The sequence below is a fragment of the Lonchura striata genome, chromosome 18, assembly GCF_046129695.1.
Source record: "Lonchura striata isolate bLonStr1 chromosome 18, bLonStr1.mat, whole genome shotgun sequence".
In the NCBI taxonomy this organism is placed as follows: Eukaryota; Metazoa; Chordata; class Aves; order Passeriformes; family Estrildidae; genus Lonchura; species Lonchura striata.
Window position 1 is genome coordinate 12,247,495 of NC_134620.1, and position 16,052 is coordinate 12,263,546.

General features: G+C 42.5%; 1 protein-coding gene across 1 annotated transcript in view; it reads right to left on the minus strand.

Annotated features, from left to right (window-relative positions):
• The window catches only part of MLXIP (MLX interacting protein), a 44,577-nt gene that overhangs the window by 27,351 nt on the left and 1,174 nt on the right, over positions 1–16,052 (minus strand). The window lies entirely within an intron of this gene.

Sequence of the window (16,052 nt, forward strand, 5' to 3'; positions counted from 1 at the left end):
ACAAAGCTCCAAGCACTGTGGTTGAAATTCCACAGGCCTGTCCTACTGCCCAAATATGTATTCCCAGCAAGCCCAGCAGATAGGCTGGTAAGCCATGTTCCTTCTTTTCAGACACTTGTCCAACAGTGGTTCACTTTTATACAGAATTGGAATAGCAAGAAAAGAAAAAAAGCTTCTTAAGTACTGTCACTAATATGTCAGCCAAAAGCAGCTACTGCATGTCTGCAGGAATCACTTTTACAGATCACAGGAGTCAAATGTACTATGGTTGTAAACAAATTATTTTGTATTCAAATCTGAATTTTGTCAATTCACTTTATGGGAACAAGTTACAGAAATGCCCTGTGTTTTCCTGTTTAGGTAATGGATTCCCCCTGCCCTTGTACTAAAACAACTTTTTTTTGCCTTACTAGCTCCAGCCTAACAACCCACTTCCTCTGTGCCTCCCCTCAGTTCCTTCCTGTACACGATCATGCAATTTTTTGAGGTAGAGTAAGAATTTTATTTTATTACAGGTAATGGCAATGAGGCTCTTAATTTAAGTAGAGGACAAATTTCAGACTTGATACTACAGTAGCTAAATAGATTAGCTTTTTCAGCAACACAGAAAAGGAACTTTCTGGCTTCTCCCCAGCATTTTTTTTCAAAGGCGTGGTTTTAATTTGTTTTGTCATCTCCAATCTGTTTTGTTGGGGAGTTGGGCCTGTCAGCTCAGCTCTCCAAGAGCCAAAACTAACAGTATTTCCCCAAACAAAGGTTCATTCAGAGAATCAGATTATATGCATTGCATGTTGGAGCAAAGGGGCAGGCAACAGAAACCAAAACATTTCTATTCTACAGGGCGTAAACGTGTGTAGGACTGGCGAGGAGACCACATCTCCTCACCAGTGAGAAGTTTTAGCATCTCACAATTCCTACCTACAAAATTAATCCCAGCAGCAGCCTGAGGGTACTAATCCCAGAGACAGCTCATTTTAAGAGCCAGATTTAGGGCAGGTCATTTTCTTTGTTACCTGGTTCATCTTCTTTCCCTGAAATCCTCCTGCAGCAGCAGGCTCAGGGCTGTGGAGGGATGTTCTATTGCCCACAGATCACAAAGTACAGCAGGGAGCTTTGTGCTGAAGTTAAATCAAACACTTTAAAGCAACCAAAATGTCCCCTCACTGTTTGATTCATCACCTTTTAAAAATAATACTTCCATCCTGAAGACAGAGATACTGGACCAGACAAATATTTTTCCTCTGCCATGAGCATTATCTATTAAGAACTGTTAGAAAAATAAAAAGAACAAATTTAGCCACTGGCAAACTGGAATTGCAACACCAGCCAAGAAACACGTTATCTCGACTGGTTTCAGGAAGGCAGGCTCAGGTATGCACCTCCTGAAATGGAACAGGAAAGTAAAAGGTCAGCTGTATGCCTGAAGCAAATACTCCTGCCCCAACAAATCCACAAGAAACGCTGATTTATTTATATTATAAATTCAATGCTATTTTAAGCTTGGACGTTTAATGTAATTTGCATAAATGAAAGTTTGCAGTGCCTGGGCTCTTGCTCTGACAACCTGGTCTATGCTGGACTCAGGAATGACCAGGCAGGTGTTGTGTAAAGGCAGCCTCCTCAGGGACAGCTGAAAAACTCACATTTTGGGAGCATTATCACACCTACCCTACATTTTTCATGCCACAGTGTAAACTAGAGGAAGGAGTCTCTTGCTGCAGTTTTAGTCCAGCACAACATGGCCAGTGTGCAGGGGGAGGCTGCAGGCAGCTGGGAAGGACCACTGAGAAATGCCTTCACCAGATGCAAGTTTCATGCAGGTTATGAAAGGGTGAAAAGAGCACTGGGCAAACATAAAAAACAGTACAAATATCAAGGAGACTTCAAGGCTATGGTGTCCTTCGGACAGTGGCTATTTAAAGACTCAAAATATTTAGACAGTTTCTCATTTCCAGTCAGAAAACAAAAGGTATTTCTAGAAATGTTCCTTCTTTTCAGACACTTGTCCAGCAGTGGTTCACTTTTATACAGAATTGGAATAGCAAGAAAAAAAAAAGCTTCTTAAGTACTGTCACTAATATGTCAGCCAAAAGGCTGAGAAAATGGGCCTTAACATCACATCTGTCACTGCTGACACTCCCCAAACCTCTCCCTGATCCTTGCTGTCTTTAACTTTGTAACTTTATAAATATTACCACTTTATAAAAGGCCACACACTTTCACTGTCAAAAATCAGGACCTTCTTAAAAAACTACCAGAAACCCCATCATGGAAAAAGAAGCTGACACAGTGCTCTGAGATCCAGGTTCAGAGGCAAATCCCACCCCTTTCACTGCCCAACTCTGAAATGCCAGGATGGAGAGCAGCTGCCCATGGGCACAAAGTGTGTCAGTGGCAAAGCAAGGACAGAACACCAGCCAAGCATATCCCAGCCACACACCCCACACTAGAAATGCTACCAGCAAGGGTAAGCTTTAGCAAGGATTAGATTTACATTTTTCACATCAGATCAATATATTTAATTTTCCTTTTTTTCCCATACATTTTGTTTTCCTTCTTTTTGCATGGTGGAAATAAGTGTAAGTTTTTAGAGTTGCTTCAACAAAAAGGGAAGCGATCCTACTTACTTCAGTATCTTGAAATTTTCCACTTCTTCCAAAGACTTGATTTCTACCACTGGCTTTTCACCAACCTTCTCAAAATCACAATATTCACTACAAAGAGCTGTTTCCCGTTACAGATTATCAGGAACTGATAGGGTTTTGCAGTACACCTCAATTTTCATTTAAAAGTATGGCTGTTGGTGAGGGACCCTCTTGTGTATGGAGAACTATAAACGTGTCAGAATCTTTTTGAACATTAAGGTCCCAGCCTAGATTAATGAACTGATCAAGATGTAATAATCTGGGACTTAAAAGATTTTTCACACCCAGAGTTTCTGAAAAACCCAAACAAACCCTATCACCATAGCAGATCAGCCCGGCTCTGTGAGCAGCACACATACCACGGGAGCCCAGAGCTGTTTACCAGGCTCAGGAAACCCGAAACCAGCACTTCTGCTGCAGAGGATACTGTAACATTCTCTGAACATTACATCCTATAAATACACTGCAAGGCTTCAGGGATCTTATTCTGAAAGAGTCTTGCAGGTTTCCAGAAGCAGAGATGCTCTCCCAGCTCTCCCCTTGTGACACAAAGCTTTCATCCCAGCTGTCTGCAGCCAGCTCCCTGCAGCTTGAAAACCACCAGGCTGATTCCCAAATTCAGTTATTACAGACTCAAGACTGCAACAGCACACACAGCTTATTCAAAGTTTACATAAAAGCTGAACCAGAAACTACACAAGAGACAGAAGCAGGGTAAAGGCACCATTGTGTTACTACTGAAACTACTCAAAGATCAATCAAAATCCCACAGAAAGATGATGAAGGGAGGAAACTCCTTCCAGAACTCACACAGAACAGCCTGGAATGTGGAACAAAAAAAATTAAGTCTCTAAAAGGTCATGCAGAACTCACAGGAAAAGTCTCCACGTAGACCTTTCTTGGATCTGTGTGCAAACAAGTGCTCTTGCAATGCTTCACCAAAACCAGCCCTTCAATTCATGGTGAACACCCAATTGCCCTGTGCATGGTGGTGTCATGGGGGCAGTCACATCTCAAACACCACAGTAAAACTCCCCAGGACCCTCCCACCCAAGGCCACAGTCCCAGGAAGGTTGAACATTTAGACAACACAGAGTAGAAAACAAACTTCCACCCGTGGGTCACAAGTCAAACTGGAGCTGTGAAGATCTGTTTCCTGCAATGCAGGGAAGGCTGTGAATTAATTCCTTAATTAACTGGGACACAGGGCTGGCAGGGAAGCAGCTAATAATGCTCATGCCACATAATCCTCACCACACTTTTCCCAGATGGCTCCTGTTGCCTGTCTAGGATTGACAGGACAAGGGCAATGCCAGGTTCCCACACACAGATGGAGAGATCAACCCTGTCCTTGGTGGCTCCAGTCCTGCTGAATTGTTGCATCTATTACTTTATAATGATGATGGTTATGGTAACTATGCACAGCACAGGGCACTGATGAATGTTTCACAACAGTTAACATCAGAAAGCAATATTTAACCTCCCTATATGCGGTGAGTTCAGAGGAAGACTTTGTTTTATTGCATGATATCCTTATAAAGTCATTTCTTTGCTCCCAGTTACGACCATGATTAAATATCAAGCAGCAACATGGTTCAGAAATTCTCACACCATTCACCTGTGCACCAGTTAAAAGACATGTCTGGACTGACTTTCAAATGGACTGAGATGGTTTATGTCCCAAAGGAAGTGGTGACTTGACCAGTAAAACATGTGACAGCATCAGCACTTTCACAAATCTTACTGCAAGCCAAACAACCAAGTCACCAAATGACCCTTATTCAAGTCTTCTTTGAACCATGTTTTTCCTATGTGCCAAAATCACAAAAAATCAGTCCCAACCTTCATTCTGTAGAGTCCTGTCCTGGGGACATGACAGTCCCTTAGGAAAGCTCATGTGAAAGGTAAAAAACACTTTTTATGTGTTTATTGCTATGGAGAGAAGCAACTTCTCAAAATTTCCTAGGATCTGTCTCCCTATTTCCAAAAGCCTGCTACATGCACCCAGCCTATAATCACCACATGCCAAGCTTAGACACCAAGCCTACTAATGTGCTAATAAAAACTGCTAATAAAAGTTTTAGTCTCCTTAAGCTCTGCTAAGATTTTTACTAGAGATTTGAGGGTTCTACTCGTACAACTGGATACTAAAAACAGATGGGATCCATGCTGAGTTCCTAAATAACAGACCAAAATTTTATTAGAAACAGTAATGAATTAGCTTTTATTGCAGAATTCTATGCATCTATTTGCAGAGCTAAGCTCTGCTCTTCAGTAACATTTGCTGATTTGATAAAGTAAGTAAGTGCAATCTTATCCCATGGCTTCCATTAAGGGTTAACAATTTCACACAGCAGGATAGATAGACCAAGATTTAGGAATGCCTCTGGGTCCCATGCAATCTGGCTGCAGATTACCCTTCCTCACAGGAAGAATGACTCAGATCACAGTGTCATTCCAGCCACAAACATACTGGCTCTGTGCTTTCACAAGACCATGGAATTCCCAGCACCTCCAGGCAGCAGCACAGAACGGGGCCACAGAGAGCAGCCACAGCCACAGCCACACACTCTGGCCTTATCTGCAACTTCCAGAGACCAAATGCTGCCTGGAATTTTTTTCCCAGCTGATACTAAAACACTGTGTAACTCACTCCAGCACTTGGCACCTGCTTTGGCAAGGGTTGTAAGAACACCCACCCAGGATACCACAGGTCCAGCCTTCCCCGTGCTCAGCCCCACCAGTGGGTGAGCAGGTGCTTGGGGAAGGGTCACAACAGGATGGGCTTGTCCCTATGGTGTCCTGCCAGCTCCCAACAACCAGCCCCTCCCAGCTCTAGGAAAATGATATTATAGCAAGTATATTAACTCACTCACTCATTAAAAGTGAACTGAAGAACTATGCACTTTCTCTTTTTGCTGTTTATAGACACTTCCCTCCCCAGTTCAGTATGTATATTGATTTGGCAGGACTCTGCTTTCAAAAGGGAGGGATAATGACATTTTTAGTAGAGAACACCCACTATGGTGACTAGTCAACAGCTTGGATGCCCCAGGTTTCAGACAGATTGTTTTGGTTTCCCAAAGCAATTATTTCACAATCTCTGTTTTAGGTGTCAAACATGGTTGCTTATAATTACCTTAAGTGAGTGCAGTTTCCTCCTTGAGGATATCTGTATTCCTGATCAAGTCAGTCTCTCATCCCAACACTAGGTTCATTTGAAATAAGATGACAACATTCAAAGAGCTTCTCTGGCTCTGTAACAGATCTAAATATTTCACGAACATATCCAAATCCCTTGATTTAGTCCTTCCTTTCTGAAAGTTTTATATCCTCTAACTCAGAAAAAGTAATTTTTGTCTGTTTCCAGGCAGCAAACCTCCTCTACAACCCCTGCACTCAATTTTCTTTCTCAAAAGCTGTGTTTTAAAGAGCAAAAGCAAGCAGTGGATTCCCTTTCACTGCTTCATGCTTTCCCACATCTGGCACACCACCAGCACATTTTCTATCCAAGTTCCCTCTGCCTCCATCCTGTCAGGGACAGATGTTTACCAAGCAAACAGAAATTTGGGCTAAGCTGTGCAGATAGCAATATGCAAGAGCTTATACAGGGAAACAGTGATACGTTCTTTGGACACTGTACAGGACAAGCTAACATGAGAAGCATGGTATGCAACATCCAGGTCTTTGTGTGCTGCTAACAGGAGAGCACATTTCAGAGCCATTCCTAATCCACTACACAGCTTAGCAGGACCAGGACTCCGCTGTGTTGACTTTCACTCAAATACTGGGAGTTCTCTTGATGCAGTTGTCACTGTAAATATTTTTAACAGAGCTTGAGTAGCCATGGCTAAGCTCACTCAGACTACAGCATCTTATGTAAACATACAGAAATTCATCAGGATGAGCAGAGAGTGACCATCCAAGAACAAAACAAATGCTATCATTCTTTGCTCTGGCAGTAGATAATACCCATATCCAATGACTGGCAGATCAGAAATGCAACAAGATCTTCCACTGCCCTCTTCCAGTCTGGTATTAACACTTCTTCTCTAACAGCTGCCAGTCCCACAAGCTCAAATATTTCCTTTTTTTTTAAGTTTTCCTTTTTATGTGCACGCTTTTCCTTTTTTACCTTGATCACTTCTGCCTCCAAAGTAAGGGCTTTTAACAATTAACACAGGTTAAATGAAGTATCATACCACAGCACCAAAAGCAAAAGTCTGCATGACAAAAAGATAATCAAGAGCAGTCATGGACTCCAAAGAAGAATTACAAAGACATGAGAAGCTCTTCCACAATTCTTGCCCCATCTGGTCTCTGTCTCTTTGTGACTGGTGTGGACAGTGAGAACAAACTAGATGTAAGAGCAGCCTAAAATCTGGATGTAAGATGCAGCATGAAGAATTGAGCAGAAGAGCCTGTGATGACTCACGTTCACATCAACATACAGTAACTAAATGTTGTGGGCCCCAGTTATTTTTAGGTCTATTGTGAAATCCTACATTCCAGCTGCTCCAAAGATACACCAGCACTACCACAGAGGCCTGGGCTCTGTATCATCACCCTGGAAGGCTGGAGTGAGTCTAACCCTTACCCTACATTAGATTTTTGGTGCCAAGGAAACCAAATCCCTGGCACAGATGGGGCAATGTGGACAAGAAGTGTTTTTTGGACAACAAGCTGACACGGGCTGGAGAAGGGTTTGGCTGTTGGATACAGAAGTCACTGAGTTGCTGCAGCCTGGCCAGAGGTTTCCCAGCCACGCTGGCCAAGGTCACTTCAGCTGGCTTGTCCTTGAACTGCTGCACCGTTACCATGGGACCTTGAGGGAAGGGAGGGCAAACAAAGCAGCAGAGGGAAAGGAGGCCAGGATTTTGAGTGAAACACCCCATGCTACAGAATTCTGAAAACAATGAACTTGACAGATTCCAGAAGCAAACCTCTTTTGTGCCTCTGCAATGTTTGCTTGAACCTTGTTATGCAGACATGTCTCTCATAAAGAACAACCCTGCTGATCTGAGGACCAGCAGCCTCCAATGGAAGGATCAGTGAAAAGAGAAGACCCCATCCTGCTTACCTGTGCTTCTGCAGATCTGTTCTAGGCAGCAGCACGAGCTACAACACAAACTCCTCAGAACAAAATACTTGCACATCTTTGTTCCTTCGCTCCCTCTGCCTGGCAGGACACAGGACCAAGGTCTTGCATTCACCACAGGAATCCTAATGGCACTAAAGGCTCTGCTGTTCACACAAGCTCTCAGCACAGACCTCTGAGGACCCACATCTGCAGGACTCCCTCAATACCAGGGCAGATGCAGTGCAAGACAAAGTCAGGGGGAGCAAACACCCCACAAAGAAGGTTCAGGCCAGGTCACACTTGCCAACTGCCACCTTCCCCCCAGATTTGCAAAACCCAAGTACAAACAATGCAGCTCCTATCTCACTTCAAAACAAGTACCAGCAATCCTCTTTCTCAAGAAGGGCAAACCTATTACACAAGAGCAAGGTTACCTGGATCTTCTCCTTACCCCCCCAGTCACTCTTAAGACTCCACTCTTCAATTCTTGTTCTTAATTCACAAGCCAGCCCTAGGACAAGTAAGCCCCACCCAAAACCAGCAAAGACAAGACCACCCTTATCTCCAGAGATGGAAGAGGCCCCTTCAAGCTCACAAAGGAACAAAACTGTAACAAGCATTAGACTCCTTTGCTTGAGTAAGGAAAACTTTTCATGAACTAAGGGTCATCTCCCAACCATTCTTCATTGTAGCTTCAGCAGAAAGCAGCTTCAGCTCTTATTTCTGCTCTGAACCATCCCCCCAAAATTCTGCTCTTTGTTCCCTGAATCACTAGGAGAATGCATAGGGAAATACTGTTAATCTGCAATGAAACAGAAGCACAAACACTACGTACATACTCTACCCATAAAGATATTCTCTGCTTGCTTTGGTGTGGTATAAATGAGCAATAAATATATCCCCAGAAATCCAGAAATGTCCTTCTATAATTAAAAATAAAGCATTTATCTCTTTATGTAGGAAGACATTACCACACATAAAAAATACAGTAAGAAAAGGCATTAAATACAGCAAAAGGGGTTGTATCCATTGCTTCCTTGCTCTACACCATCAGATAAACTAAAAGAAGAGAGACTTAAAAGGTCTCCAATTGTGCATTACTGTTGTGGATAATGTGCTGCAAACACAAAACCAAGTATAAAAAGCTCTCTAACAAGTCATTAAAATTTAACAAGTCATTAAAATTTTTCTGTGCTTTTCAGGAAAAGTGATCAATTCATTAAGCAGAAACCTTCAGCTACTTAAACAGCTGAACCCTTTGAACCCTTTCCTCACATCACGGTACATCACCAGCTGTGTCATGGCAAAGGGTTATCTGTAGGTCAGGAGTATTCTGGCCAAAACACACTGACATATCACTAATTGAAGTGAATCAGATTCTTTCACTAATACCCTGCTACAGGATAATCCAAGCAGCACCCTGCAAGCCCTTTCCATCTGGCATGTCACCTTTTCTTTTACAATCCCAAAGGTGACAAAGCAGCCCTGAGAACCACTCCTAACACTGTGGGCTTTGTACCTTCATATACCTTGCAAGTGGCCATGATCTGGATAACCAGCCAAGGGAAGGAATCTTTTCCCTAGGCCTAGATGGTTTCCTATGGACCTTTCCAATCCCATTTTCTATTATCCACTGATGTCACAGCTGGACAGCCAACTAAAAACACTGATCCTTCACAAAGGTAACTGCTGCTGAGCTTGCTCTTAAGCAGCACTCAAGAGTTTCCATACCTTCAGGCACAAAGTGAAATCTGCTTAAGGGAGAGGGAACAAGCAATTCCCCTGCAGCCATTCACACTACACAGAACGGCCAAGGTGTCACCCAGGCTCTCCTCACCACTTGCTCCTCACAGGCATTAAGCCTGGAGGTGACTAATAAGAGATTGTCACAGGCATGGGAATGGCAGGAAGATAAAACACCATCCCCACCGAGTTCCAGCAAACTTCTGCTCAATCCCACAGCAGATTTAACACAGGGAGGCAGAGTTCCAGCAATTGCAGTGCATGGAGCCAAGGCAGGCAAACAAACAAGGAGCCCCCACAATTTCTGCTTGCAGAGTAAAGAGTTCCCAAACAGGCAGGGTCCTTCTGCTACCTGGAGTGGCACATTCAGCTCTTGAACAAAGCTCTCTTGAGGAAAGGGATCATGCCTCCAAAGGCTATTAACCATTTAACAGCTCAGACAAGCTCACACCATTTAGACTTCCAGAATCCTGTCAGCAGCACACTCAGGAATCCAGAGGGACGCTCCAGATATTAAAGGTTTTTTGGGGACTGCATGATGAGAGCAATGATGCCTCTCAGAAGCACAGTCAGGGCAGGGAGCAGATGTTTCTCAGGCAGTTAAGTAAGGCACTTAGCAGAGCACTGCCTTCCAGAAGCAGCAGGATTGCCCTTCAAATATCAGCCTGGTTTTATTATCCTGTAATTTGTATCTGTAAGGTTCCTCATCAGTTCAGTAGCACATGCCAGTAAGCTGCACATCCTCTGCACCATCCCCTCCCAAATCTTCCATTTGTCCTCTTTCCTTTATTAAGTCTGTAACTGAGGTGTGATCTTGTCAGCTATGTCAGCTCCCTTCTAAACTTCATGCCTTTGTTTCCCTCTTTCTAAAAGGCCAGCACATACATCTAGGGCTCTGAAGTGCTGAGACTGTTTTGGTCATTTCAGAATGGAGAAAGGGAGGAAAAAGCAGTAACTGATTTATCTAAGATCAGCAGCCAAGAAACCAAGGGTTAGTGAAGGGCTTTGTGCTTGTGTGTCACAAAGTAAATAAGCTGTGGCAAATGCACACTGGAACATTTCTGGTGGCAACGGCTGCTTTACTTAACCAAGGGTTGGCTACATTAATTATATCAGGAGTGACACCAAGTCGGCATATTTTATGTTCAAAAACAACCAAAAATGACCAACCCCCATCTGAGAGCAAACAAATTATTTGAAAAGACCATGTTCAGAATTTTTGTTCTGGCACTAAAACTATTAGAAGCAATTTCTGAAGAACCTTGCTTTTCCTAACCCTATTTTTCAAGCCTTCCTGCTTCAGAAACAGTGACAATAATGTAACTCTAGCTTGCACTAAAAACAATCAGATTCAGCTTTTTCCATCACTGTCTGAAACACAAAGAACCAACTCTATTTTCTTTGGAGGCAACTGAAACAAGTACTTTTCCTAATCATCTTCATAACTGTTTAATGGACATGTTAAAGGTTTCCTTTCCAGAGCAAAAGGAAAATTGTATGAAAGCTGTAAAATATTTCTATAGCCATCAAAGAGTTTACAAAGCTTGTCTTTTTCCTCAGAAGTAGCTTAGAAGTTTTGTCTTTAAAGAACTGTTTGTGCCAATGATATTAAGATATCAAAGGACAGATGAAGGAAACTGTAAATGCAATTTATTTCTGCATACAAAGAAAGGAAGTTGCAAGCATATAGCCTGTAGTCTGTAGTTAATTAAAAATAAAATCCCAGATTAAACCCAAACTAGTCCAGGTTTCTCAGCTAAGGTTTCTTGTTGTTGTTGTTCTGTTTTAAAAAGAGAACCCTTTTACTCCAGCAGCAAAAGGCAGCAGGGCAGCATGAGAAGAGCCAAACCAGGAATTCCAGACCTCCTGCCCCACCTCACTGCTCCATCATCCATGACCTCTGTATCTGGGTCCATGCAGCTCATTCTCTCATTCATCAGGCACACCTTCATCTAGTGCATCCAATCTAATTTCCCATCACAGATCAAAGCATGGGGAATAAACACTGCACTTTTCCAATTCCAGCCACACCTTCCATCATCTACCCTTATTTTCCATATTCTCCCCTTTCATTCCTATTTCTCCTGCCCTGAACAGCATCACACCAACATCCTCCTTTCTCCACAACCCGTCGTGATCATTCACCTCTGTCCTTTTATTCAAATCTCATCCAAGCACAACTCCAACCTCTTTTCTTCCCCACAGTCCCCACCACGATTAGAGACTTCCCTTTCCTTGCTGTCATTCCATCCACCCCTGCTGCTGGGTGTTTCCTCACTCACACGGGCTCAGTGAGTTTGTAACCTGGGATCAAACCCACCCAGTCAGCTGAGACATCCTTTGTGTGACTTGAACTTCGCAGTATCTCATTTTTTCTTTTCCGTTTCCATCCCTTTGGCCTCTGCCAACACCACCCAGCTCTTTGTGTGGCTTTATCTTGGCCCTTCTAATTCAAAGATCCTCTTAATTTCACTCACATCTCAGTGAGTTTCCAGCCTCATTCCTTGCCCTTTCATCTCTTCCTGCTTTACAGTGCTGTTATTAGGGGGAAAATTCCATCCACCCATTACAACTTGAAGAGTTCACTCTCTCCTCCAAGCTTGTCAAAATGCCTCTGACATCCCAGAAATGCTCAGCCTTCAGCTCAAAATGGCTACAAAGCTCCCTTTATTCCTCCCCACCCCTTCCCAGCTTGCAGCATCACTAGATACCCTTTTGTTTGATTAAGACTAATCACAGCTTAAGGACACACAGTCAGATAAGCAGCTGCTCAAGTGACTGAATATCAACTCTGCTTTCCAAAAGAATGGAAATTTTTCTTTTCCCCTACATGGGAAAGTAACAAACAAGAATGGTGACCTACTAAAGGGGTGTGTGGAAAAACATAAGTAAAGCCAAGACCTGAATTTTGGGTCTCTTGGCTTTAATTCCTCTTGCCACTCAGCAAAAAGAAATAAAAATGGGTAAGGGGGGGAGAACTGGAAATCAACATATTAATTTCTGTTGCCATTCAAAGCACACCATAATCATGCAGCACAAAATCTTCACTAAAAATAATGCCAAATCTCAAAATTCAGCCAGTTTTTTTTTCAGGTCATGCAAAAGTTCTTGAGAACTGGCAGTCTGAGGACAAACTAGCTCCCTCTTCCCTATTTCAGCAATCCATCAAAAATGATGATTACAAAATCCATGTTGTATTTAAGCCAGAAAAGAACATCTGCTTACTGAGTAAAAACACAAGATGAGAACAACACAAAACACATAGATTAAATGGTAGATCAAAAGATGGTAACAATGTGCTTTTTTAATGAAAAAGGTGAGTATTGTGCCCCACACCTCTATAGTAATACCCTGCCCAACTAGGTCCATAAAAATAGTCTGCAGAGACACCAAAATAACCAGGAGCAAAACAAACAAAATTGTCCCTGTATCTAAACCTCTGCCCACAGAATTGGTCTGTTCTTCCTGCAGTCAATTGTAGCCCTGAAGACACCAAAACTTTAATCTGAACCAAGGCCTTCTCACACTACCACTACTAAATGTTTACTTTGGCAAAGAAATGAGTCTCTGAGACAAGAACAGCTCAGCAACCTTTCTGGAAACCCTCCTGAGGTTCAAGGTTGTCAAGGTGGAATTTCCAAGTGCATCTTACACAGAGCTTAAAAGCTTGTGCCTATATCAAGCATTTGACATAAGCAGGGTAAGAGGCTCAGTACCACTGTCCTGATTCATACCACACCCTGAACACAGCATCCTTGCTTTGAAGGGACTCCTACTATGGTAAAAAAAAATACTTGTAGCAGCAACTCTGCTCAAGTTTGGCTAAATTCAGAGATGAACAGAAGTGCTTTTATCAGAGCAGCTTCTACAAGCAGCATGTGAAATATGTAAGTGAATTCTGGAGGTTTTTAATCTCCAAGTGCCATCAGCAGTGCTGAGAACTTCCCCAAACACTGCACTAACAAAGAATGTGTGGCAAAGGTGCTCTGGAAACAAGTGACCCCTAATGTCAGTCCACTGGGGAAGGGAATATTTTTGGCTTCCATCTACATGAAGTGAAGGAGTCATATTGCTAAAGAGGAGAGATGAAATCTAGAAATGACCTGGCAAGCTGCTCACAAGGCAGCTTTTGTCCCAGTTCCCAGAGCCCACTCTCCTGCTGTGCACAGCTTTAGCAAGCAGGATCCAGAGGGTTTTGGACAAGGATGTCACGCCAACGTTAACACTCTTACCTCAAGTACACCTGGCATGCTCCTTAAGCTCTTAATAAGAGGTGAGAGAACTCTGAGGCTGCTTAAGAATAAATGAGCCCACAGAGTCATCTTCATCTACCCCACCATGGCATATACTAAGATAAGCAATGACTGACATATAAATATATAATAGTTTAAAAAGAACACCACCCAGTGTGAATATTATAATTAATCCTAACAAAGAGAAAAAAATCCTTCTGTCCCAATCTAAGGGAAAAAAGCCTTCATGATAGGCTGTTGTTGAAACATTTCTCAATACAATTCAGCTTTGGGAAGTTATTTCTGGGTAATGTAATGATTTGGATAATGGTAAAGTTATTAGAGGGCTTTACTAAATTAAATATCAAGATGACATAACATTCTACTTAATTCTGTGTATTGTAGGTCATGTACCCAGGAGCACAGTTTCTCATTAGAATGAGCAGTGTCAAAGGTCCTTCTCATTTTGAGAACATTTTTTAAGATCTTTTTGCCTGCCTGCAACAAGTCAATTCCAGCTACCTGCACATCAAGGTCTGCGAGGTCACATTGGTTTAAAGAGCTGAGATGAAGGGGCTAAAAGGGGAAAATCAATGTTCTTTTACTTCTGTCAGTGTGGTACAGTTCCCATAATCAATCTCATCAGAAAAACAGGTTACATTTAGATAAAGTACAGCCCGTGTGACACCTGTTGTAAACACCAGTGTTTATAAGTTACTTATTAATTTAAAAAATTGTTTTAATCTGCTCACTGTACAGGGGAGTATGCTATAGGCATATTTCCCCCTCTGGCTTATCTGAAATGAGACTTCTCAAGCTGTGCAACTGGATATGCGACTGAAACAGCTGTGATGAAAATAAGAATCATGTTGGTTTGTACTGCTCAAAGCCATGAGGGAATCGCTTCCCTGGTGTTCAGAAATAACTTTTTTTATCATAAAAAGCTTGACCATTAACAGCACAAAGCCAAACTCAAAAACATTTACAGCACAACTAAAAGAGCCCAGGTAACATCACGAATCCGTGATCCAGCATAAATTTGGTCGCTTCCAAACAAACCACCCGAGGTAATGACCCAGGTAATGACTGAGGTAATCTAGAAAAGCTTTGCTTTCTAGTCCATCCACAAAGCTAATGGGTACCACACGTTTTACTGCTTCTCTTTAAAACTTTAAACACTGAAATACCAGCAATGAGTGTCACGTGTAAATAAATATTACACACACAGAGCTCAGTTACAGCAGCTTCCTTGGGTTTGTGTTCAACACGGCTGCATCCCCCAGCTCTGCAGGCAGCTCACGCCCCCACAAAGCAAAATCCACACGTCCTCACCTTTCTGTGTTACAGTTTTTGCTGTGGGTTTCCACAACCCCCGTTTTTTTCTAGAGTGAATTTCTAGTCAGCAAAGGCAGCACGGAAAACATTAACATGGAATCTGTGTGTTTTGTCAGTGCTGGATCTGACAGGCAATCATGAGAAAGGTACAGCCGAGGCAACAGCCACAAAAACGTCCCCATAAACCAACCAAGACCAAATCCAACCCGAGGACAGAGAGGATTGCAACCTACAGGCTCAATCATTTGTTAAAAAAGACATTTCCCATTTCACAGCCACGTTCAACACCTCAAATCAGATTTTCCAGAATTACTTCAATCCTTTTTTAGACTCAAGTTTACAATCGGTTTGTTTGGTGGATTTAAAAATTGTATCCCAAAGCTGCTGAGTAAGCAGACTGGATCTGGGCAGAATGCTCCAGGGCTGCAACTCAGCAAACCCTAAGGTACCCAAGGACAGAAGGATTAAGAATGTGCTTTTCTTTGGCAGCCTCTAAGAAGATATTTTCTGCACCTTGCCTCATGCTACCACCAGCAGGCAGGATAAAATTATTTCTTCTCAAATAAATTTGGTGCTCAATTTATTCACCTACATCAGAGCTCGGTACTGTCAGCCAGTGTAACAGAATTATTCCTTTGCACCAGATGTGAGCCTCATTTTCAAGATCCCAATGACATACTAGTGGAAGCACAAAATAAAATAAAGGTGATAGAGGCGGAGGAGCAGATGCACATGAGCAGTCCAGTTCTGGCCTTCACAATCCCTGCGGTTCCTTTGCAAGTTCCTCCCAGCTTGTACAATAAAAGGCTTACATTTTTTTTTTTTTGGTAAGTGCAAAGTACTTAGGTCCTCTGTTGCACACATCTTATCTGGGGTTCAGTCTCTTGCCAATAACTAATAACGTTCTTGGCCAATATTATCAGAATTTTAGTATCACTTACAGTACATCTTCTAGCTACTGACAGAACAGATAGTTCTATTGCTTCCTCGTCATTGAGTAATACTTAAATAGATATA